Source organism: Heterocephalus glaber, unplaced genomic scaffold, assembly GCF_053883595.1.
Source record: "Heterocephalus glaber isolate CG9 unplaced genomic scaffold, H.glaber_assembly_v1.0 deba00000071, whole genome shotgun sequence".
In the NCBI taxonomy this organism is placed as follows: domain Eukaryota; kingdom Metazoa; phylum Chordata; class Mammalia; order Rodentia; family Bathyergidae; genus Heterocephalus; species Heterocephalus glaber.
Window position 1 is genome coordinate 33,976,795 of NW_028258137.1, and position 27,235 is coordinate 34,004,029.

The following is a 27,235-nucleotide window of genomic DNA, read 5'->3' on the forward strand; positions in this document are numbered from 1 at the left end:
TACACCCTGACTAAGTGGGATTCATCCCAGGGATGCAGGGATGGTTCAACATACACAAATCAATCAATGTAATACACTATATCAATAGAGCCAAGGACAAAAACCATATGATTATCTCCATAGATGCAGAAAAAGCATTTGACAAAATCCAACATGCATTCATGATAAAAACCCTACAAAAAATTGGAATAGATGGTCTCTACCTCAAACTGATGAAAGTCATCTATGAAAAACCAACAGCCAGTATCATACTAAATGGTCAAAAACTGAAATCCTTCACACTCAAATCAGGAACAAGACAAGGATGTCCACTATCACCACTCTTGTTCAATATAGTTTTGGAAACATTAGCCACGGCAATTAGACAAGAGAAAGAAATAAAAGGAATAAAGATAGGAAATGAAGAAGTCAAATTGTCATTATTTGCAAATGACATCATACTCTATATAGAAGACCCCAAGAACTCCACCAAAAGGCTTCTAGACTTAATAACCAAATTCAGTCAAGTAGCTGGTTACAAGGTCAACACACAAAAATCAATAGCTTTCCTCTACACGAATAAAAGACTCACTGAAAGAGAAATAGGGCAAATAATTCCTTTCACAATAGCAGCCAGAAAACTGAAATACCTAGGAATCAACCTAAGGAAAGAAATCAAAGACCTCTTCTCTGAAAACTATGGCACTCTGAAAAGAGAGATTAAAGATGATATCAGAAAATGGACAGACATCCCCTCCTCCTGGATAGGAAGGATTAATACAGTGAAAATGGCCATACTTCCAAATCTGCTATATAGATTTAACGCAATTCCAATTGAGATCCCAGCAGCATACTTCATGGACCTTGAGAAAACAATCCAAAAATTCATTTGGAACAAGAAGAGACCCAGAATAGCAAAAACAATTCTAGGTAACAGAGACATGGCAGGCAGTATCACAATCCCCAACCTGCAACTCTACTACAAAGCTACTGTGATAAAAACAGCATGGTACTGGCAAAGAAAAGACCTGAGGACCAGTAAAACCAATTAGAAGATGCAGAAACAATGCCAGAAACACTCAGCCATCTCATCTTTGAGAAAGGAGCCAAACACCCTCACTGGAGGAAAGATAGCCTCTTTAATAAATGGTGCTGGAAAAATTGGGTTGCAACTTGCCAAAGATTAAAACTAGACCTGTATCTCTCACCATGAACTAAACTAAAATCAAAATGGATTAAAGACCTAAATATTAAAATAGACAGTGGTTCTGGTGCCAGCCTCACAAGCGTACGGTCCCAAGTTCAATCCCCGGTACCAAAAAATAAAATAAAATAAAAAATAATAATAATAATAATAAATAAATATTAAAATAGAAACTCTGAACCAGATGGAACAGAGGTTAGGTAGAACCCTTGAAGACATTGGTGTAGGAAATGTTTTTATGAACAAAACCTCAGTTGCCCATGAACTAGCACAAACAATCAACAAGTGGGATCTCTTCTTATTAAAAGGCTTCTGCACAGCAAGAGAAACCACCAGCAGTGTGAAGAGACAACCCACAATGTGGGAAAAAAACTTCACCTGCTCTTCCTCAGACAAAGGTCTACTATCTCAAATCTATAAAGAACTTAAAAAGATCAGACTTCCCAAATTTAAAGACCCAATCTGAAAATGGGCATCTGAAATGAACAGACATTTCTCAGACAAAGAAGTAGAAATAGCAAATAAATATATGAAAAAATGTTCAACATCACTGGTCATTCGAGAGATGCAAATGAAAACAACGCTGAGATTCCACCTCACTCCAGAAAGAATGGCTGCTGTCATGAAATCAACCAATAACAAATGCTGGCAGGGCTGTGGGGAAAGAGGAGCCTTGCTCCACTGCTGGTAGGGGTATAGACTGGTGCAAGCATTGTGGAAATCATTATGGAGATACCTCAAAGAACTAGGACTGGAAGTCCCATTTGACCCTGCTATTCCACTGCTGGGGATCTTCCCCAAAGAATTAAGAGTCATACCACAGTGATATATGTACACTCATGTTCATAGCAGCATAGTTTGTGATAGCTAAAACTTGGGAACAGCTCAAATGCCCATCAAATGTAGAGTGGATAAAGAAAATGTGGGGTTTTTTTAATGGAGTACTACTCAGCCATAAAAAATGAGAAATTAGAGACATAGCTAAATGGATGCACATTGAGATGATACTCTTAAGTGAAATAAATAGGACACACATGTATAAATACCGAATAGTTTCTCTAGTGTGAGAAACTGAAAGTGTAAATAAGGACTAAATGTATACTAGGTAATGTGAAATAGGAAGAAAAGGGGCAAAGGGGAAGAAAGTGGGAGGGGTAGGGGAAAGGAAACAAGGGAATGGGATTAATATGAGAAAATGGAAAAATAGGAATTAAGTCTTTGTAAGTAGGGAGGAATGGAGGGGTTGAAGGGAGGGCTGGGCAAGGGTGAAAAATGAGAACCAAGAGAGATTATGTAAAGGTGCAAATTTCCAATGATGAATGTTACTATATTGTATACCTAAAATGTACCAATGATTAGAATGAATAATTGATAATGCAAAATAGGAAGAAAAGGTCCAAAAGGTAGGGGTAGTGGGAGGGGCAGGGGAAAGGAAAGAAGGGAAAGGAAAAATGCTGAGAAATGGAAAAAATGGAAATAAAGTCTTTGTAAATAGGGAAGGGTGGAGGGGGTGAAGGGAGGACTAAGAATGGGGAAAAAATAAGAACCAAGTTGCATCATGTAAAGGTACAAGTTCCCAATGAGCAATGTAAATGTGTTGTATACCTAAAATGTACCAATAAAAGAATTTAAGAAAAATCAATAAATGTAGTCATACAAAATGTACTCTTTTTCTCTGATATACTCATCATAACTACTGAGATTACAAATATCATAGCATGCATCCATAGTTTATTCTTTTCCATTAGTGAGTAACACAAAGTAGCATAGATATTCTACAATTTGTTTATTCATTCATCTGTTTATAAGCATTGGATTATTTCCAGCTTTTGGTGATTATAAATAAAGCTGCTCAGAATGATGAGAACAAGTTGTTGTATGAATATATACATTCATTTTTCTTAGGATAAATATTTGGGAGTAGAACACCTGTATCATATAATAGGCAAAAGTTTACCTTTATAAAAATCTGTCAAACTGTTTTCCCAAAGTGACTATCTTCCCATTAGCCATACATCAGTGTTCTTATTCCTCCACATTATCATCAACACTTGGTGTGGTCAGTCTTTCTAAGTTTACTCAGTCTCATAGCTCTGCAAAAGCACCACCATGAGTTCTTTTATTTGCATGCCTGGCAATCTTTGAGTGCTAAATATATTTGTATTCTTACAAATACTTCTGACATTTGCTCTAGGTACAGTTAAGTTTCTTGGAAACAGTTTTTTCTTTTAAGCCTAGATTTTATTTATATATGGCTTGTTAGATGAATCTGGAGTAAAACTCATCTTAGGACTAATTATTCCCCATTCCTGAGTCAAAATCTTCCTGAGTACTCTACCCAATACCCCATGAACTTTCTTTCTGGACTGTAAGAATATGCATTTCCCAATGTGTGAACACTCAACATTCTTCCCTCTCATCCTTTGAATAGTTCTTCCCCTGGCCATTGGTAGTTTTCTCATCTATATAAACTAATCACAACTCTGATCAATACTTAAAAGGGAACTCTGTCTCATTGTGTGCAGCTCTTGCCCTCAGTCATTCTATCCTGCAAACTCTAGCCTTTGTGGGTCTCTGTACTCTCAGTTCCCTTTCTTCCACATAAGGAATTTTAGGTGGGCTCCACTGTGTATCATTTTTGTGTTCCATGGCTTGGGAACTTTTCAAAGCAGTAAACTGGGACATCATAGGACAGATTTATTTTTTTTCCATATCTTAGGGATCACTGTCCTTCATTTCCTTATGTCTAGTGTCCTGAAAACCATTGTTTTATATATTTTGACTCTTTTTGTTGTTCCAGCAGAAGGGTAAACTTGCTATTCTCTTTTGGCCAGTTAAGTGCCTATCAGTCATATGACCAAGAGCAATAATAATGACATAGTGTCTATCACCTAAAGGACATTTACCCTGCTTCCCTATATTATGTTTCCTTTCCAAGCTTCAGCTTTTTTTTCTAGAAGTGTAGATCTTAATTTCTATTCTATCACATATATTAGGATAACATAAGGATTAGTTATAATTGAGAAAGTGTTTTCTACAGATCATGCTGGTGATGAAGACATTGATGAGCATCAAAATCCCTTTCATCAACACAATATATTTCCTAACTTCTACTAACAAAGTTCTCAAAACTGTAGTATGTAAGAATCCCCTGGGAACTATATTTAAAATATGGTTTACTGAGCCCTGAGATATAAGGTAGAATTCCTTAATTTTTCATTTTGTTTAAGAACCCCAAACATTTCAATTTCACAGGGTCAGAGATTACATTAGAAATCTTTGAGAAAGTTTGCCCCATGCCATTGCTCTTGAAACAGGAATTTTCCACATTAACCAGTTCATTTTTGAGCCCTGGAGGATGTGGGGGTATAAGTTTCCATGGTTAGCAGGGAGAGGAAAAGTATTTGCTGTTCCACAGCTCCATAAAGCTAAACTTGGCTTGAGAGGAAACAAGATGTGCAACCTTAAGAGAGGGAAAGGAAATGCAGAAGAAAGGCAGTCCCTTCACCTCCAAATGCACCAGTTGGCATTAAAGTTGCTGACCTGTAGCAATTCTCTCCTCTACAATGAGAGATGTGACTGACTTGGGTAAGACTGAGCTTCTGTAGATCTCAAAGTGAATCCTGGTTGGTCTAAGCCAGTCAGAGTGATATCACTCCCTTGCACTGACTGGTTCATGAATGCTTGTGTCCTACAAGGTAGTTCAATTAGAGTGATAGATGTTTGTGGAAACTGAAGCTTTTGCACTCCATGGTGGAACACCTTTCTCCAACTCCTGCTACAGCCCCTTGCAGCCATGAAAGAAGTGAAGGTAAGGTCTTGGTTAATATACAAGGTAGGGAAATCTGAAAGAGTCATAGAGAATGGGAGGTTTTATTTCTTAATAAAACCATGCCTTAACACAAACCAGTGGGTTTTCTCCAGTTGAATGAATAAATTTATTTTCTATCAGTTTCACTTAGGTTTGCATTGATGGACACATTAAAGCCTCCTAATGATAACAGAACCAAATAGCTAGAGTATTGATGGCTGGGACAATGTGACTCACTCCATGCTCATTAGCACATTCAGTAGTTCCAATCCAATTCCAAGGGCATTGTAGAATAATAAAACTGAGCATCTTGGAGCTGTCATTGACAGAGAGAGGAAATGGTAGGGCACCAGCTAGAAAGGCTACTCTCAGAGGCTGACAAGTCAAGTGTTTTTTCCACCTGTGTCTCTACTACTGTTGGCCAGGGATATTTGTTACCGGTACATTATGGGATAGAAAGGCTTCTTCTGTCTCATAGGGCTCAACCATCTTTCTTCATGCTAGTAGATCTGCAATTTAAGTCACTAGTGTTTTCAAATTCATTCAATTATATTTTCAATAACAAAGCACCTGAAGTTTGCCCCTAAAATAGCACTTGTAGCCAACCATTCAAATCTGGTTCTTTCTTCCAGAAGACGTTGGAATTTCTCTATTGTGTTCTTTCTGATGAGAAAAACAAATCTGTGGACTTTCTTTGTGTATGGCTCCTTCTGTTGAGTTCTTAGCCCTGTGGTTACTTCCTTGAAGCTTTCTTTTCCATTGCCCCTCTCCTCTGTTTCTTGGAGCAAAGGTTTTACTGAGCATGTCTCCATTTCCCCTGACATCAGCACCACCATTGTTTCCTGATAATGGCACACATTTTGGAGTCAGTGATGTATCTGTTTTCCTGTGTGGCTAGTTTCTAAAAGGCTTTTTATTTGTTTGGTCTAAGGAATGTTGAGTTGTTCTCATCAGAGAGATCCTGATGATTTGAAAGATGGTAAAATCTTGATGCTGTGTCCTCTTGTGCATCAACAGCTATGGAACCAGCTCAAGTAAAGGTGGGCACTGGGTCACGGAGCACTGAGCACCCTGGAATCTTTCCTTCCCCTGTCCATCCCTTTTTCTTCCTTCCCTCTCTTCCTAAAACACCGTAACTCGTTTTTTTTGGACCCTTTGTGTAGGGCATGTGGCTTGGGGGAACTCAAGAGCAACTTTTCACCTTATCCTTCCCTAGAGTGATCTTTTCCCTCCAGTTAGTTGCCAGACAGCCTTCTACCCTTCTTCTCTTTCAAACATCCTTGTTTTGACTGTGGCTCCTTTCTGTGGCTGTACTCAGTCTCTCGCACTCGGCTCCCCAGTCCAACCTACCTGCTGCCCCTAGACCAAGATGACACACACCACTGCATCCTTAAAGTGAATGATTGCAAGGTGTGGTCTACACAGACCCTCAAGAATTATCAGCTTGGGCCGGGGATTTAGCTCAGTGGTTTCGTCGCCTTCTGCGCAAGTGTAAGGACCCGAGTTCAATCCCTGGTACCAAAAATAAAAAGTAAAAAAATGAAAAGAATTACCAGCTTGATACCAGATAGCATGTTGTACTAATGATACACTTCAAAGATGGCCTCTAGGGATGCCCACCTCCTAGCATTCATCCCCTTGGATAATGCCCTCCCCTTCACTGTGGACTGGGATCATGTGACTTGTCTCTAAGGTGATGGGATATGACTTTCAAGATGTGCTAGGTTACAAGGGATTGAAATATCTGTCTTGTAGGTATTCCCTGTCTTACTCTTTCACTGGCTGAGTTTGATGAAGCCAGCTGCCTTGTGTGACCTGCCCAGTGGAGGGGTCCATGTGGCAAGAAACTGAAGGCAACATGCAGCCATAGCCCCTGGGGAGCTGAGCCAAACAGTCCATGACAAACTTAAACCTGCCAAAGATCACTGACTGGGTTCTTGGAAAGGAATCCTCGGTCCAGCTTTGAAATGACAGCAGCCCCAGCCAATGACTTGATTAAAATTTCATGAGAGACTTTGAGTTGGAGAACCCTATTAAACAGCTTTGAATTCCTTACTTATGGAAACTGGAAAATAGTAATTGTTTATGTTAGTCCCTAGAAACAAACACCTGATCAAAACAACTTAAAGGAGAAAAGATTTATTTTGGCTCTCAGTTTCAGAGGTTTCAGTCCATGGTCTTTAGGTTCCATTAATTTTAACCCTGTGAAGAGGGAGAAACATCATGGTGGAGTGGTATGGAGGAGAAAAGTTAATCACTTCATTGTAGTCAGGAAGGGGAGGGAGGGAGGGAGGGAGGGAGAGAGCCAGAAAGGAAGGAGCCAAGGGTAAGATATATAGTAGTACCTCAGTTCATGAACGCTTTTGTTTGCAAGCAATTTGGTTCACAAATCGAAGCATTTGGCAAAATTATGTTTTGGTTTGCAAACTCTGTATCGAGTGATAAACACAACCACAGCCATCTTTCCCACACAAACACAAATGTGGCCATCTTTTCCAAAATTATACAACAAATTAAGTTCCTGAAGGAGGTACCACTGTACAGTACAGTAGTCCTCAAAGTCACACACCTATGACTCATTCCCTTCAACTAGGCTGCAACTCCTATTTCTATTATTTCCCAACAATGTCACCACATTATGATCTCATCAATGGATTAATCTACTGATGAAACTGGAGCCCTGGTGACCCAGTCACCTTCTGAAAGCCCCACTTCTAAACCAAAGGGGAAAAAATCTTTCATCCTGGAACATGAAAAATAATCCATTTTGATGTGTAGAGAAGATAACACTGTTTCTCTTTTTTCCTGTATCTCATCATTTTCATATTTCTAGTTCAGGGTGCACCATATAAGGAATGGGTCTAGATCAGTTACGGAGTTGATGCTTAGCATGTGCAAGAACCTAGGTTTAATCCCCAACTCCAAAATGACAATATATAGATAATAGCTGTATATATTTTCTAAATAAATAAATAGATGTCAATAGAAATAAATGTTTATATGTTTTCTTTACAATGAGGAATTTAAAATGTAATTAAAAAGTTTGATGATCTCTGAAATCTAAAATAAGACTGGCTCACCTCAGAGCCACCTCAATTATTGCCTTATTGGACAGCTGGAAAGTTTTGGACCTCTCTTGTTCTCCACATCTCCCTCTGTAAAATGAGATTTTGATAACAGTAATCATACTTTAATTCAAGGTAGGTGAGAGTTAAAACAGATACAGTCCTTCAGAGCTGAGACTAGCATTTATACGCTAGGAAAGGTGTACCCTCTCAGGGCCGCACAAGTTCAGGGCTGACCCCACCTGACATTCTGTGCCCCAGCAGACTCTCTTGCCTCATCCTGCTGCAGGTGGAGCCTGTGGAACTTACCTGGGACAAACAGAGTGCTGGGTCACTGGGGCTGCCACCGTTGACATTTCCTCTCCTGGCCCAGACCCAGTTGAGGCTGCAAGCTCTCAACTGTGACCCTTTCCCAGAAAGCCACAGAGAGTGAGTTTCCCACATCTCTAATCCCTGATCCCTGAGGTTCAGAGAAGAGCTCAGATGGCCTTTCTCAAGAGAAGCCTAAGCCTCCACCAAGCCTCGCTCTGGAGGCCAGCTCTCTCCACATCAGGCACACTTTTCAACATCTGTCTGTGGCGTGATTTATTCTATTTTAAAATGAGGTTTTCAAACAACTCACTATCTTAATTTTAGCAGTTCAGCTCCTTTGTATGCTAACAATACCAAACATGCAAATGAGCTACCACTTTGCTTTCTAGCAAAAATGTTTCTATGCAAACACTTGATTTTATAACGCACTTTGGAGCTTTCTCCTATAATTAGTTGTTAAATCTATATTTGACTTTGTCTAAGTGGTTGCATGGCAAGGCTGTTTTTCTTGCTCCTCACTTTGGCTGGTTGGTTCTACCCATAACCATGTATCTGCTTGAGCAGAGGTATGGTTTCCTGATTAGATTTTAGATAGAATTTGAAAACCAGGAAACATGACTGGAGTCAGATCCTGTTGTGTCCAGAGCCCCAAAGGCTGCAGATTGTGCCTCAGTTCACTCCATGTGCCTCTCATCTTTCCAGTGCCAGAAGACTGGCCCATGGACAGGCACATATTCCCCCTACAGTGAGGCCAAAGCAGGTCACATGCCAAGTTCACCATGGACAGATGGGATAGTATATCTCTTCAAAGTAGTCTGGGTGGGGCATACAGTGGATATTTTATGCACAATAATCTGATCTACCATAATTGCCAAATGGACCCTTGAAGTGAATCTTAGAGCTAGGAGAAGGGCCATTTATTTATGCATTAAAAGTAAGAGTGTCTACTTTACAATGGTCATTAAATGTGTACTAGTGATAAGAGTTTACACTAAAAGATGACATAAACCCACTTTTTCCTGTGCTTTCAGCTTAGACTAAAGGAATCTTTGAGGCCAACTCCATACCCTCCATTCTCTTTTAGATTGTGGGGTCTGCAGTAAATTCCATTTTGGAGCCTCATCAGATAAAAGAATACGAAGGAATGAACTTAGGCAGAAGAATATTGTTTATTTAGAATAAGAAATTATGCCAAAAAACTAAGATTTCAAATCTGTCTAATAAAAAATAACCACAACATGAAGAAAAATGAAACAACATTTTAAGGAATTAATTGTCTGTTATACTTCTATAATATTTTTTCCTACAGTTTGGTTGTTATATTCTTTGTATCTTATGATGATAACTTTGTAATATTTTCTACAGAGAAAAGAGGAAGACAATTCAATCTTTTCTATAATACAGTTGATCAAAAGTAATAAAAATATGATACATGGAATGCATAAAGCAGGCAACTCACAGAAAGATATACTTACTAAAGAAAGCAGGTTTGTACCCTTCCAACATATTATTTCTGGTAAATTATATTTCATGGGATTCTCATAAAAAATATAGGAGATTTATAATTATGTAGTCAATAAAATGCTGCTTTCCTGAGTGTATTCTGACAGGAAAGAACTTCTATTTTGACTAGGAATCAATTGAACAGAAATTTCTGCTTATAATTGTGCATGTCTGATGAATATAGAATTATTTCTAACTTAGCTACTGGCACTGCATCTTTCAAAGCTTTTTCTCTCTCCTCTTATATCCTCCTGATTCTTGCATCAGGTGCCACAGAGCTGTTCCTATGCCAAAATAGTCTCTGAATTCACAACCTCATGTCACACGACAGATAAGTTAGTCCAGTGGGTAGGAGGAGAGTCCTTGGGCCCACATTTACACTGAGCAACTAGCAGTAACTTACTGGACACGAGCCCCATGCATATATATCATGAAATACAGGCTAAATGTATCTTCACCATAGCATACTTTTGACCAGTTCCTAAAAATGTTCATGCCATCCCGGCAATGGACAAAGGAGAGTTTGGAATAGAAAGAGACAACAGTGTTAAACGAATGAAGATCAAATATTTAACCTCTCAATTTTACACAAGCATGTGAGTATGTGGCTCCCCTTCTAGGGGTCCCTTCAGGCCTTGGAAGACTTCCTGCTGTGCAAATGAGGCGCCCCAAGAATCAAGTTAAAGAACTTCATGGTGAATTTGAATTGCCTTTAGCTCCTCTGACATGAAATCTGCTTTGAGATAGCTTCACTCCCAAGGTGATAATGACTCCTTGAAGGAACTGCTGCTGTGGTATGGACTGGGAGCCACAGAGAAAAAGCATCCAGAGCTTCCTGAGCCTCTATGGATTACAACACAAACCACTTGATGTGCTTTAGGTCTCTCTCTCTCTCTCTCTCTCTCTCTCTCTCTCTCTCTCTCTCTCTCTCTCTCTCTTTCCTGTTAATCACTGATCTTGTAATTTATTCTCATTTTTGGTTCCCACTTACCCTTGAGATTTGACTGCAGAAATCATGAGCTCTTGAAGTAAAGCCTTTCTCAGTCTGCCCTGGCCCCAGGAGCTTCTCTATGGACTTTAGGAAGTTCTAGAAATTCTTCCTAGATGAAACACAAAAGGCCCCTACATCTATAAAAAATAATCAAACTTAGCAATGAGCTGGAAAATGTAGACTAAACCTTACAATGAGACAGCATCATGATTTTCTAATATTAAAAGATTACTATTATAAAATTTTAAAGATTTATAACTTTAAGAGCAGGCACAGTTGGTGACAAATATTTTTATACAATACTTTGGAGGAACTTTTATTGGACTATAATTTGCATACACTCTGACCTGTGTCCATTTCTATGAGCCTATGTTACAAAATATACCCTTAGGATTAAAGATATATTATGGGAATTGTTTCTAATTGTAGAAGTAGAATAATAAAAAGTTGAGACAACATAAATGCCCATCAACAGGAAACAGATTAAATCAATTACACTTCATCCACAGTGTGGAATTATCTATAACTGTTAAAGAAACAAAGTATGTTCAACAGAATAAATTCCTCCCAAGACGTATTAATATATGAGAAAAATAGGTCAAAACCCAATGAATTTGGTGTGGCTACATTTTTCTTTTGTTTTCTTTTTTTTAAATTAGCATCCAGAAGGTTTACTGTGGAATCTTTTGGGATCAACACCTGTGGAGGAAGAGAATAAGGCTGGAGTCTTCAGGTTGGCCCCTCAGTGAGCTCTGAAGTTGAAATGTCTCTGATTGAAGTAACAAGGCATGATGACTAATAATGCTGAGTCTCTCTCTCTCTCTCTCCCTCAGAGACTGAATCTTGCTAAGTTGCCCAGGCTGGCCTGGGCCAAAATTTTGGATCCTCCTGTCCCAGCCTTCAGCCAAGTACCTGGGATAGCAGGCATGTATCACCATGTTCAGCTGTTGAGCTTCTTTTGATGTGCTTAGTGGTCATTTATCATGGCTATATTTTTCATGGATAGGATACTTTAAATCAAATAACTTTCTAGGATCATTATCTCCTCATTTGGAGAGAATTCTTCTCTGTCAAGGTTAATATCTAGATTCCCCCAAGAGCCTTATGTGCTCAGAGGTAGAGTTTTAGAACAGTGATCAGATTGTGAGAGCTTATCGCTGACTTGCTGATAGGTGGTGGATTCTGGTCAGAAGAGATGGGTCAGTTGGGGCGTGGTCTCCCTCCCCAGCTCCCCTCTTCTCTCCCTGCTTCCTGGCTGCCAGGACATGAACAGCTTTCTTCTGCCATGCCCCTCTGCCATGTTGTCCTGCCTTGGAGCAAGTAGACTATGGTCTGAAACCTCTATAAGCTGTGAGCCAAAATAAACCATTCCTTGCTAATTTATAGGTGTTGGGTATTGTGTCCCAGCTATAACAAAGTGACCAAGATACTCCCACATCTGATATGCTGGATAATTACAAGTAATGATGGATGTAAAAGAATTCCGTAAGTCATAAAATTCTATAAAATTCTAATACTAATAATGTGCCAAATGAGAAGGTAAAATCTTGAGACCTCAAATCCTTGGGTTCTTTCAGGTTAACTCTTTAATTCTTAACATCTTCCACTCTCTTTTAAAGAGTTCTTAAGAAATGGATTGATTTGCTCTCTGTTGGAGCTGACTGTCACAAACCATGTGAGGGCTAAAGTGCACCTGACAAGTGCCTGCTGCACAGTAAGCACCTATGTGGGACCAAGGACTAAATCCCTGAATGGAAGACTGCACACCAAGTCAGGATGAGTTAATAGAAGACACTTGCACTTCTTGGAAGTTTTGTTAATGCCAGAATCACACTGATGACTCCTGAAGAATAGGGGAGTTCGACTTTGTAAGAATATTGCAGTGTTATTTACATGATCATCAGGACAAAATATTAAGTGAAAAGAACAGAATACCAAAAGAAAGTATGTGCACTGTAATTACAACTGTGTGAAAATGAAATATTTTTAAGAGATGAGCCCTGGGAAGCAAACACGAAATTGAAAACAGTTGGTTTGTCTAGTGTGGTGATATTATGGGTAACTTTTTTATATATAATTCTAGGACTGTTACAGTGTTGTTTCAGGCAAATGCACATTTTGCTTTCTTAAATTTTTTTTAAAGCTGAATGTCTTTCAATTTCAAGAGAAACACAAACTCACCGTAGAAAATTTGGAAACTAGAGAAAAGCCAAAAGAAGAAAGCAATTCACACACAGAGCTGTCACCAGGAGGCAGCTGCTCTTGAAATGTTGTGTCTTTCATTGGAGTTTTGCCACATTTCTTTTTGTTAACATTTAGGGGAAACTGTGTGAGTCTCATACCTACCATTTGGAGAGTAAAATCTCATAATGAAGAGCTTACTTTGGGCTCACTGGTTGGGCAATTTACCACCTCTCTCATATCCCAGGTGAATTTTAGGGTTCTTATTTATTCTCAGTACATACATTGTAAATGAATTATTCCATGTAAAACATACAGTTCAATTCTGGACACATAGTAGGTGTTCCAGAAGTATAATTTTAGGACAGAGAATAAATAAACCATGTAGGGGAACTTGAGTTGGTCCGGGAGGTCAGGGAAGTCTTCCCAGAAGAAGTGTCTCTTGATCCAGGGGTTGAAGGATGAGTAAGAGTTTACTGAGCAGTGAAGAAGAAGGGATTTGGGGGATGTTGGGAACAGAAGAGATCCTTCAGTGTCAAAGAAATAGCCTATGCCCAAATTCACATGTATGCTTGGGAGAGGGCTCTAGCTGCATTTCAAGGCATGGATTGGGAGGGGGACAGAGTAGAAATTAGAAAACCTCGTAAGAGGCTTGTGCTCGCCGTAGACTGAGCTAGTGGTCCTTCAGCCATGAATATCTCTACACTAGTAAACCAACACTGACTTTGATTTTGCTACCAGTTGCTGCCTGGTTCTTGGCTTCTAATGCATTGAAGAAGGCACCCTGCCCAGCCCATTCACAGCCTGGGGTTTTGAATCTTCAGTGTTCAAAAGCTGGATCGAAAGAGTACAATGGTTTATTTCTGCTGAGCCCAAGAAAGGTTCAGGGAGTGTTACTGTCATAGAGAGGGCTGACCTGCAGCATGCAGCAAGCACCCCGGTTTATATTCCAGACCACCAGCCACTATAATTAGACATTTCACTGGCCTCAGCAAGGTACAATATAGATGCTCACAGCCCAGGTCTCTGTTATAAAGACTCTGGTCTTGGTTGCTTATTAACCATACTGTATGAAGCCTCATAAACACCTTTTTACATGTACAGTGCAACCTTTCAATACAACAATCAAATGCTTTTCAACAAATTACAGTCGCCTAGAAAATGGAGCTCTTGATTGCTTCCCAGAAAGAGGTGGAAGGAAATTTTAGACAGAACTTGTTCAAAACCTGATGTTTAGAACAGTGTTTGCTTTTGGGCTGGAAATGTTAGCCTAGAGTTCAGACCTGAGCAGCTCTGGGGAAATCAGTGCTAATTAATCCAAACCTGGCCAGAGGAAAAATCAAACCACAGAAATAATTTAACCAACCCACGAACCCAGTCTACTTTACAGGTAAGCATAATGACTTCAGAGAGGAGCAGCCACTTTCTAAAGTCGCCTGGGAACTCAGAAGTGGAACTGGGACAAGAATTGTGAAACCAGTTGCTAATATCCTCCCTGAGTGTTACTGATGGTGATTTTCAGATCCTTTCTTGGGTCAACTTTGTGAGCTTGGAGTCTGGCATGTTAGCATGGGGTCCATCATGGTCATGTCATAAGCAGAATGTTGAGTCCTTATCTCCAATACATTCTCCCTTCTGTAATTCTTTCTCTTTTGCTCCTAATCAAGCAAACTATTTCTCCTCTTGTAGAACTAGATCTTTAGATTTCACAGACCTGTAAATGTGCAGACCTAAGATGAATGAACTTTTTTCGTTGCCAAAAAAGAACACTGGAGACAAACAAGCAGAAAATAAGACAACTACTGAACAATGTGTATAATTTGTAACCATAAACTTTGCTGCAGGAAAGCAAACATTATCATATAAAGAGAAGTGAAAGAGAAAGAGCAAGAATATGAATATTGGTCATTGCCTTGGATAAATGGCAATATAGCTTGACTAGAAAAGAGCACGAGGGAACTTTCTGATGAGATGAAATGGTCTCTAGTTTGGCTGAAATGATGATTACATGAGTATATACATTTGTCAAAAAGTATTGCTTCTCCTTAGATGTTCTTTCTGATACAAAGCCAAAATGTAAAGGATGCAAAATCCCGCATCATAACCAGGCATATCCTTCTTGGATCCATGTCCCTGAGTTTGGAGCTAGACAGAAGGACACGAAAAGAAAGGATGCACCGGGCACTCCCTAAGGTTGCTTCTCCTGTCTTCCCTTCGTATGCACAGAGAATGCTCCAGTAAAGTGTTTTTCCACCCATTGTTTCTAGTGAACATCAGCCAAGCACAGAGCCAAGAAATCTCTGTCTTTGACTTTACCAAGAGGCCGTGGGGAAGACTCACAGACTCTCTAGTACTCAGTGTCCTCCACTCCTTACTGAGAAACTCGTTACCCTCTAGAGTTAAATGTAGGAATCAAGTCAAAGGGAGGTAAGGAAAGTCATACAGAGCAGGTTTTGTAGTCCAAGCTTTTACTCTGTTTTTTATAAAACATGAAACAAAATGGCAGAGCTAGTATACAAGCTAGGCATCAGAAGGACTGAGCAGGAATTCTGGCTCAGACACTCACTAACTGAGGGACATGGGGCAGATCAACTTCACCATGAGAATCTTCCACGTCCTCTGCTCTAAAAAACCATGGCACTGTGATCTTACAGAGAGAGTGCAAGGAGGGAGTAAAACAATAAGCCGGGAGTTGAAGGTCAGTGACTGCTAAATGGTAGGTTCTGAAAACATAGGTAGATGTTGCTATAACTTCTCCTGGACAGTTTTCCTGTCTCTCAGCAGGAGCTTGGACAAGGCAGAGCACTGCAGGCCCAGTTTTTTCAACTCTAAAGCTGAGAAGATAAAAGTGGAATGCTTACCTCCATGATGACATAATAAGTACTCACTAAATGACAACCATGACTGTGTCAACAGAAAGCTCAACTTCCTTTGGGCCACACGTGGCCATGGGATAGTCACTTTGGATATATCATCTTTTTGTCAGTCAATACATGCCTTCCTCCATTTTTTTTTTTTGGTACAGGGGATCGAACTCGGGTCCTTGTGCTTGAGCAGCAGGCAGCGAAACCACTGAGCTAAATCCCCAGCCCTCTTCCTCCATTTTTAAAAAGGTTAATTAGGAATGAGGAAGACTCAAGTCAAAACAGACTGTCATATCACAAATCTGTTTTTCCATTCTTCTATTGTTAAGCAGACAAGAACTTTAGCCAGTGATTTTAGTTGCTCCTTCAGGGCCAGGAATAATACTGGGTACTTAACAGGTGTTCAAATATTTGTTGAATGAATGAATGAATGAGTTCACTAATAAAAAAATGAGTAAAAATAATGTGTCCAAGGTCTTTCAAGTCCTTTACTTGACCAAATATGATTGTACATAGCAAGCTAACGCAGAGAAGTAGATATAAACATTTTAGAGAGATTATCAAATGAATGGCTGCAGTTAGAAATTCAAGTTCAGTATTGTTTTTTCCAGAGTTGAATCTGGCTTGGGTTTGGCTTGGGTTTTAGGCAAATTGAGAGAAATGCTTGCTATGTTTCTGTAATCTCCAGAGTACTTCACACATTAGAATGTACCAGGATCAATGTTCTCTAAATTACTAAAACAGTGTTATAACCTGGTTAACCATACCTCCTTTAAACCAGAATGCAAAGTTAAACTCATGATGATTTGCAAAATCAGGCTTGCAACATTACATAAAACCAAACAAAAGCCAACAATCAACAGAAATAAAAATAAAAACAAGTAAGAATTTTTGGCTTTCCAGGACTCTTTCATATTCACGCTTGAGCTTTAAAACTCCTCAAGACAACAGGAGTACTCTAATTGGAGCCCAGGAGGAGGTACAGCATGGCCAGTTGCTAGTAAAACCGAAAGCATTTATTTATTATTTAATTTGTTTGCCCAGGAGACTTCGTTCCTGATGGAACATCTGGTTTTCATTGCAACCCAACTTTTACCTAATTGTACAGCTGGGGAGATTAAGGCACAAGGGGTCATAGGCCAAGCCCAGCCAGGACCTACCCCCTATGAGAGCTTTGCTCCTTGCTTCAGGGTAGAGACCACACTCCTTGCCTCTAGTCCTCTGATAGAGACCTATAAATAAGAAAGGAATTACTCTTTCAAGTCCTTATGCTAACTCCTGATTCTCATTAATGGCAGAGCTGGGGGAGGAGGTTGGAGGAGGGGAACTGGGGACATGGAAGATGCAAGAAGGTGCTGTGACCACAGAGGTTGCAACCACCAGGAAGGGGTGGAAGCAAAGCATGGCTGCTCTTGCAGGGTCCTTTGTGAAGCTTCAGCTCTTCTGCCCCAAAGTAGCTGGCACAGAGCAAGCTGAGTCTGCTTCTTCCTGGTTCCAAAAGTAGTGAGGAAGAATAAATTTCTACTGTAACATCAGGAGGCTGGGATAGACAAAGAATAAATTCCTGACTGGAGTGGAAGCTGCCATCAAACAGCTAGGCAAATATTCTTCACTGGAGTTGAATTCCATCTTTACTGCTTCTGGTGTGATCTTGAGCAAGTTGTTTAATTTCTTTGAGCCTCAGTTCCCTGATCTCATAGGATTGTTGGAAAAACTGAATGAGATAATTCATGTAATGTACCTAGTACAAATACTGGATGCTTTAGAAGGCACTTTTAAAAAGGTAGGAATAACTAGTCAAAAAAAAAAAAAGTCACTCAAGAAATCATGCTTTCTTCTTCATAGATTTCAAGAAATAAGTTTCAGTTCAGGATTACCTGGGGTATGCTGTGCAATGAACAATGATTAGAGAGTTGGTTGGAGCCTGAAAGTCTGCTAACCACTGGGTAGGGAGGAGACAGTGACACAGGATCTTGAAGACATATCATAACAATTAAGGAACTTAAGTTTGTCTCATGAAACAAGAAATACTCCCAAGGAAATGTCTAGCAAAGACATCAGAGAAGTAGGACTGGATCAGGGTTTTGGAGGATGAGTAGGAATTATGAAGGAAGAGTGGCCCATCACAGCACTGCAGAAAGCAATGATCAATGATGTCACTGCTGGATTTAGGCAAATTTGAGCCAGATATGAGATGGTGAGAAGACCAACACAGATAGAGAAATGGCAAGCACATAGGAGCACAGAGAGAAGGGTGCTATGGTCTGAGGAGCCTTGAATGTCAGGCTAAGGAGGAGGGAGCCCTGCAGGGCAATGGGCAGGTATGGGCGATTGTACTAGGGAGGATCATGGTTTAGCACTTGAGGAAGTCCCTGCACATAGAAAACATGGTCAGGACTTGAGTAGATTAAAGCTGAGATTCTCTTGAGGTCTTCTGCCCCAGGAAGGCTCAGTCCAGACTTCTCAGCCCATGAATCTTCCAGGGCCAGTGGATTTCTCTCCTTCATGGGCCCAGAATCGTGTTCAATTCTCTGCATTTCTTGCACACTTCGCTGTCCTTAGCGGAAGCAGACTCCAGGCTATGGTGTCCAGGCACCAATGCCTGCTCTGAGAATCGAACTTGAAGATTAGTGTAGGAAAGTTTTAAATGTTTCCTTTTCCTTCTGAAGGCTTGGTAATTTTAGTCCTGGAAATAAATTGTCAATAGACAGATTTCTTAGAAAAAATAAAGCATACAAATGTATTAATGTGCAGAAACATGGGAGCTATACCCAAAATGTGAGACTCCAAAGAAAGGGCCTGGTAGTTGAAACTTAAAGAGCATGTTAAGCTACCAAAGAGAAAAGGGGTTGAGGCTATTGAGGCAGCTGGGAATGCAGCTCGGGGATGGATGATGGGATGAAACACACTGTGCAAAGATTGTCTTTTATGCAGATGAAGTCTCATAGGTAATAGCCATCAGAAAGATACCTGTGGTCATATCTGTCTGGCCAGGTGTCAGAATTCCAATCTCTTCACCCTGTGAAAAGATCTTTCCTAGACAGATATGATGTAATACTTTTAAACAATAAGTATGTAAAGTGAGAAACCTGGGTTGCACATATATTGCTTAGTGTACAGATTTAAGTGCAAGAAGATATGGGTAAACCTGGTAGACTCTCATCTGGTCATTCAGAGAGGTGTGGAGGAGAGTTTAGAACCAGGTGACTCTCTTTCCTTTGCTTTTGAGATGACTTTATACTTCCCCCCAGCTGCTCTACAGAGGAGTAGAACAGAAAACACACATGCTTTGGAGCTAGGAAACATGGATTAAGATCCTTATTCCACTGCTTCTAGTTGTAGCCTAATTCCTGGACAGGACACTGGGCTTTGTTCCTTATGTGCATCATCTATAAGATGAAGACTTTTGTTTTAAGGATAAAATAATGTCACAGTGTTAATGGACCTTGAAAAAGGATTCCTGAATATGCCATGAATGCTTACTATACTCTGGACATTATGCAAGTTGCAAGAGGCGAGTGACAGATTCAAAAAATGAAGACATGGCCAATGAAGTATTTCCCAAAGTATTTCAGCACTCTTCAGGGAGCCAACACAAGGAATGTTGCCTTAGTATACATGGCCCGTAGTTACACAATGTGCAATGTGCTGAATAACTGGAATATGTCACTGCAGAACACGTATTGTACTAAATACACGAGAGATACTGAGGGGAGATGAGATGTTTCTTGTGTCCTCCATAGAGCTCACAGGGTAGCTCCACCTTGAAATGAGATTGTGAGCTCTACTTGCTGTTCCAGGTGACAGGATGCTTCTGGGAGCTGGTGACCTTGCAACAGCAAAGAAACTGTTTCCTGCTCTTTGCTAACAGGTCTCAGTCCTCCATTCATTTCTCTTTAGTAACATGTATGTCAAGGGATAGTCAGGTATCTCCAATAATAAGAAGTTTCCGTTCAGTTTGATCTAGAATAAAGAAAGCCATATGATGGTGCTTTTTTCAAATCACGATTTTGAGTTTTTATTTACTTAATAATAAGATTGCTGAAATGGTACTTTAAAACTTGGTGTTGTAGGAAAAATCTTCTGAGTGAACCTTTCTGGTTTTCATTTTTCATTTGTATTTTAATCATGCCTCCAATCTGTACAAATTCACCACTTTTGCTAGGACCAACAGAATGGCTAGGGCAACATTATTAGTCCCTCTTACCCAACAGCAAGTGAATTGTCAACAGAATCACCCAAACTAATTTTCTTTCTAATAAGTTGTGCTACATAAAAAAGGGCTTTCCTGTGAAATTTATATCGCATGGTTTGGGAACTTGATCTAACTTTCCATAAGTACAACTCGTTTCTACTCATATGTCTAAGAGAAGAATCAGCATCTCAAGATGGCCAAGAGACTGGGGTTTCTCCCCCATCTCCAACGTGAACAGTGACCAAGAGTAAAGGTGAGTCTCCGCCTTAAATATTTGATCATGTTCCTCTCCAAGAGGGGAAAGGTTAAACTGTTTTGAGCTCTTCTCCCAGAAGAATAATGAGTGTTATTAAACACATCCATTATGGTGGACATAAGAGCTGTGTTCCATGACCCTGAAAGAAAAGAGCTGAGTCTAAGTCAGGGAAACTTCAGAAGACCTTCCCTGGAAATCTTCCTGAGATAATCCGAGCTGTTCTTATTCATTTCCATATCTTTCAGCCCAACTTGAAGGTAGTCTAGAGAATTAAGATAAATGTATAGAGAACAATCCCACTGCAATTTACAGGTAGAGTAACTTGAAGCAAAGCTTTATAATAAAAAATGGCCTCATCAATCTGGGTGTGGTGAACACACCTGTAACACCAGCACTCTGGGAGGCTGAGGCAGGAAGATCACAAATTTGAGGTTAGCCTGTGCAACTTCATGACTTAGCAAGACTCTGTCTTAAAATAAAAATATGAAGGGCTGAGGATAAAGCTCAGTATGAAGGCCCTAGATTCAATCCCCAGTACTCCTACGCACACACAATATCACCAGCCTAGCACACTTATTTCAAGAGTCAGCATGGAAGAAAGCTCCCAAAAAAGAAAATTAGGGTTCAGGAAGGACTCTCTTCCCAATTATAACAAGGAGGAGTGACAAGGACACCTTCTTGTCTGTCTGGGTCTTATCTTACATTCATCTCAGTTCACTCTCAGTGCCACTTGTAATGTCTTGTTATTACCTAAGCCTTGGATCTCAGTATCCTAAACATGACTCTTCTCCTTTACCTTTCTTTCACATCTACCCTTGTTCATGATTTGGAACACGAGTAGTCCCTTTCATCAGCAGAGGCGTGTATTGTTTCTTCCAATTGTAGATTCTTCCAATCTACAAGTTAGATTTGGATCCCTAAGCATGGTTACAAGTTTTGTGAGGTGGAGCCTTACTCTTCCTGTTCATTAACAGCACCTGACTCAGTCATAGCCACACAACCTGCTCTTACAAAGTATTGGTTAATTCTTTGGGTCTATCAACAAGGCATCTGGAGATGGAAACAATGGTAGTTTAATGATGTCATTATTCTCTCAGCTATAGAATTCAAGTTAGGAATAACAAAACAAGGATTCCAAATGTCCATTCCCTGGCCATCTTCTCCCGTCCATAGCCCATTACATTCGTATGTTACACCCTTCACCTCACAACCCAAAAACACATTGTGTAAAAATGTTTCCAGAAATACATGCATCACACACACACACACACACACACACACACACACACACACACACACATTTGCTTTGTTTTTTGCCTGAGCAAGTAAAACCAAAAACTTAGTTCTCTGATTTTCACTCTGCTCAGTTTTTTTAAAAGTTTGAGAAAGGATAATGTTGTAAATACTAGTGTCTGATTGCAGATAACAGAAGAAATTTGTACTCTTCTTTTGGCAATTCAGCCTGCATAGGAAAAAGTGTCATGCATTGTGGAAAGAAAAAATGGTAAATCTGCCCTTCAGATAATACATCTCTGCTTTGGGAAGTAGAGATTGGGGGACAAACACATTGAATCACTCCTTCTTTCATTATTTTTGACATTGATTTGTCATTAGGAAAATTTATTAGGCTCTAGATTAAATTGATTTGAAGAATCATTAATTCATGGGATGAAGCGAGAGCCATTTGGCCTCCCCACGCTGAAATGAGGCAGTATTGATAAAACAAAGAGGAAAATAGCACAGCTGTTTAAAATCCACCTTTTCCTACCTGGAAAAGTATTTGGACATAAACTGGGGCCTAGAAGAAGGATATTCTAATAGTCATTCTCCTCCAACTTGCAGCCAGCCTGAAGAAGGTTCTCCCAATACCTAAATTGGGGTGAGAGATGAGTGTTAATTTTGGAAAGGTCATTCAGAAAAAAGAAAAGTATACATTTACCTATTTGCTTTAAAACATAGCTCCCCTCCTCCTCCCACAAAACAGGAGGTACCCCACTGTTGTACCCCAATCCTGCCCCTTCCTACTCTCTTCCCCTCCCCACCATGATGTCTTTCAGTCATGCCAGGGGCATCTTCATTTAAAACAGCTTATCCTAATTTAAGGCAAAACTATTGTTTCTCTAGTTACCTCTCCAAGCCCTTAAAAATTACTGTGGGATATAAATTGCTGTGGAACATACTATAAAATGCATATGGCCCTACATTTTCTCTTAGTCATCTGCTGTTATAGTTTCAAAAGAAAATTAAGAATAATGTCAACCATTTGTCATTGTATGAATCAGGATTATTATTTAAAAATGGTAGAAAAGCATTCAGGAACAAAGAAAATGTATGAATTCAAAAAAGTCCGAGGATGTAAATGGGCTCAAATAGAATTGGGAACAGGTAGTCATACAATAACAAAAGTATCCGATTCCTCTCCCCTCCCCAATTCCTTCCCCTTGTCTCCTTCTGTCTTCTTAGGTAGGCTGTCTTATATGGAGTTACCACTAACTCTAATTTATCTCCTCTTTATAACACACGATCCTTATGGTTTCTGTTTTCCAGGAATTTCAACAAAAATCCATGGACTGGGCTTCTTTGGCTTAGAAGAGAACTTCAGCATCTCCTTTCCTCACTCTTCAAATGAACTGTCTTCTTGTCCATCTGCTCATTTCTGCTTCTCTCTTTATCTACGTGCTACATTTGGAGGATCAGACATACACTTTACTTTCCATCAACCCCCCCCTTTAAGGCTATTCCTTTCTTGCTGATGCCTGCCTTATGACATAACAAATAGATGTAAGGGAGATACAGTCATTTTTTACTTCTCTAGAAATTTCTCAAAGTGGCTTAGTTACCCAACCAAAAGCAGAAAAGCCTGGAAAAGAGGCAATGACTGCAAGAAACAGGAAAGACTGCAGAGTAAAATGCAACAGCAGGGGAAAAATGGTGAGATGCTCTAGAATGTTGCAGCATAGCCCTGAAGCTACCCTACCACACAGGAAGCCAGAAAAACTCCAAAGGAAAGTTAGAGATTAAATGGCACTTCCTGGTTACTGAATAAAATGAACTATTAAGTTCACAGATGCACATACAGCCTGGAATTTGAACCCAATGCACACTCACCCCAGACTTACTTAAGCTGTTGGGTGTGTGCCTATATGTCTGGGATATCAACTGAAAGTTTGAATCTCCAGGAGAAGCAGCCATGGCAGCCAGAGAATAGGCCCCAGAGAATGTAGTCTCTAGATGATAACAGGATACCTATTTCACATATGCTGCCTTGCACTGAAACCCAGCTGGGTCTTTCCAGCACCTTGAGATTTGGATCTGCCTAGAAGCCCAAACACCATGTCTGACTTCTCTTCTGTGTTATGTTACTCTGTTTAGAGGATTTGCATGACTTGCAGATGAGAGGGCCTCACTGCAACTTTTCAAGGTGTAACTTGGAGACTTCAGGTTTCAGGAAGAACTAGGAATCTGTGGACACCATCATGGGCGAAGAGAACTCCATAACCTCCATAACTTTCACACCAACCTGGGATCCATGATATCATTCGGTATTTGCAAATTCTAAAAACCCATGATGGCAAAACTTTGACTAATGGTGGGTGCTGTGTTCAATGAATTTTATATGCCTCATCTTGTTTCATAACACCAAGAATCATGCAAGAATAAATGTTATTATTCTCTCTTGATAAACAAACTGGATCCCACAGAGATTCAACAGCTTGCCCAAGATTCCAACTCAGATCACTGTGATTTTCCAAAATTGTTAACACAAATGCTTTTGACCCAAGGACACTGAGAAAATCATTGTTGAAGGAAGGAGTGGCCAAATGAATTAAACATCTTACAATGCCTACATCAGTTCAGTATCCCTTGCTCTGCCCCTGACTCTGAGGCATGGGCAATAAAGGGCACTGGAGCTTAGGGAACTTGGGACCCTAGCAGATTTGTCCCACTCTTAGCCTGTTTTTTAAAAACCACTGACAAACTGAATCCCAGGCTGGGATCCTTCGCTGAGCCTTATGGATGTCGGCTGGGTTCATTAATCCCATTGTGGTTTAAAGACAGTCAATACTCTAGCAGCTGCCTCCGATCAGTCTGCAGGAAAAAAAGGAATGCAACTTCTTCCTGTGTTTGGCCAATGCACAGTATGTTGTGTGGGTAATTTCTGGTCTGGCCAGTAAAAACCTCCGGGAGCCTTCCTTTAGGTCTTTAATTATGAACTGTAGGGGACACCACAAAATAAATACTTAAAATGTCTAGACAACCAGTCATCAGAGTAGGATAATTAACTTCAAACATTCTAAATTGTTGGAGGAGTCGTTATTCACCTTCTGTAGTTCCTTTCTATATCCTTCCCCTGCCAATATGTTTGTAGCAAAGAGGCTGGGGGACCTACTGAAACTTCTCCTGACACAGAACAGCCTATTTCTCCAGCTCTTAAATGACAAGTCACAAAATGACCAGAGAACATACAATAAAGGAACATAAACTGAGTCCATTAGTTTTTTCAAGGAAGGAAAAATCTGTTGGCATTTAGTCACACTAAAACGTTATACACTAAAGCAAATTTGAAGAAGTACCATTTTACTTATTTAGTCTATTTTATACATTTCAGTTTTAATGTTTGATCACTAAAAAATTAATCAAGTCATCCTGATTCTTGATAAGAACTCTGGATTCACCCCCTGACATGTATGTATAATTAGGCTGTTGTTGAAGTTTTTCTGCTCCTACTTTTCCTTCCCATCTACAAACTTCTTCAAGGAAGGATTTTTAGTGTAGAACTCACATTAACATTTTTTTTGCAAACTAAAAGTAAAGCACTCCATGAAAGAGATATAGATTTCACAATGAAAACTTGCTGGAAATAGGTCTCAGGGTTCTCCCCTGGCTTTGGAGGGACGCTGTGTGGAGCCTGGAGCCTTATTGTTAATCAGGTCAAAAACTTGAGCTCAGACAGCCTTGCTTTGGGCAATGAGTAGATCTTAAAGTTTCAAGCCATGTGCATGGCTGAGCTTGGCTCCAAGGGAAGGAAAGCTGTTCAAAATGTCAAAATCTTGCTTCCTTATACCTTTTCACATCGCCTTTCTAAAAGATAATCATTTGTAAGACACCAAATGATTAATAAGAATTATTGTTTGATTCCAATGTCATTTTCCTTTATATCAAAGAAATGCCACATCAACTGTTATCTAATGAAGTTTTTATAATATTGCATTAATAATGACCATATTTAATTGCTCTGGCTCTAATTAAAGGTGATATCTGATTGCATGCATTCACTTTTAAAAACCATAATTGTCTTGTGCAAGCCACTGAGTAGATTTAGGAATCTTCAATAACAAAATTACATTAATAGCATATGCTATTAAATATGATTGATGGCAAAATTGGACCCCTCTTGGTTCTCTACCATACAAAAGCACACACTGCTTCTAAAGATGGCGCCTTGAGTATCAACAAAAGAGCCAGAAAAAATAGGCTGGTACCACTAAGGTCTGCCTTCTCCAAATAAAGAACTACATCATGATAAAAATAAAGGTGTCTCTAACGTTTCAGTCTCATGCTGCATGGGTTGATGAAAATTTACTTGACCAGTTCTGTGTAATGATCCTGTTCCTAGTGAGGGCTGGAGAAACCAAGGATATTTCAGGTTGGGCAGCCAGAGATTGAGAGAGTAGAGTCTCTATGCGCAATCAGCACAGGCCATCAAGGCAACACTGATTAGTACAAGTAAGTATGGGAAGTCATTTGTGTCTGTGCCCCAGATCTTCTTTGTTCCATGACCTCAAGAGTTTTCTTTAACCTAGCAACTCTGGTCTCAGAGCAGGGTAAAAATAAGAGGAGTGAAAGAAGAGAGATGCTGTATTCTAAGACCTACAATGTAAGCCAAAGCCAAAATAGCAAATTATATTAGAGAAGAAAGCAAGAAAAAAAGTAAATGTTTGAGGTTGACTTTTAACCCATTAATATTTATCACAATCCTTAGAGACAAGGAAATTGAAGCTGAAGGACAGTAAATACATTTGATCCTTCCGAGTCCAAGTCTCATGCTCTTTAAACTACAGCACACATGTTAAAGGATCTACTTTCCTTTGGATTTAATTCAGTATTGGTTCCTCTGCTATACTTTGTGCATCACAGAAGGGATTCCTTACTGAGAAGGGCAATGGGCCCTAAAGAATGTTGGGGTAACCCTCCAGCAGACATTTGCTGATGGTCAGCAGAAGTCAAGGACATACTTAGGGAGCATCACCAGAGTCTAGTAGATATAAAATTACTGAAAACTCAACACTAAAGTTCCTACTTCTTGTACAAACTTGTCGAGTTTGTAGAGCTTGTCCAGTTTCTTTCTTCTTTCTCTGATTGGCTCTGGTTGGGAAGAAAAAAAGCCAAGCCAATCCCTATGCTGTAGGTCCACTTACAGCAAGATCACTCTTACTCCAAGTGGTGATAACAATAGTTACCACTCATTGGATGTAATAGTCCTCAGCCAGGTCCTTATTGGCTTCTTAAAGAATTAAGAGCTATTAATAGTGTCTTACACAGCTAAGAAATGGAGGCTTGGGAAGGTGACTAACATGTACCAGTTTTCACAAGCTATGTCAAGAGTCAGTATTTGAACTCAGGACAAGCTGGTTTTGAAGCTCTTGTCCTTAACCTTAAGGATGAACAATCTTATAAGAGAAAAATGACTGAAACTTCTTAAAAATTAGCCCTTTTCTACAGTCTGGCAGGTGAATGTACTTTACCCAGGGAGCTTAGTTTGTTTGCCTGAAACTAGCCTAATAAATATTTATCAATACAAGATCATTACTATTCACTATTCTAGTTCTGAGCTGTGTTGGAAGACATGAGTCTCACCCAGAGAACAAGGCAA

General features: G+C 39.8%; 1 long non-coding RNA gene across 1 annotated transcript; it reads left to right on the forward strand.

Moving 5' to 3' along the window:
- Positions 1–5,433: 5,433 nt before the first annotated feature.
- LOC110349915 (uncharacterized) lies at positions 5,434–12,878 on the forward strand. Its single transcript, XR_002396113.2, has 5 exons — positions 5,434–6,034; positions 9,737–9,858; positions 11,525–11,598; positions 11,699–12,350; positions 12,485–12,878. It is a non-coding gene; the product is annotated as an uncharacterized LOC110349915 (long non-coding RNA).
- The last annotated feature ends 14,357 nt before the right edge of the window (positions 12,879–27,235 follow it).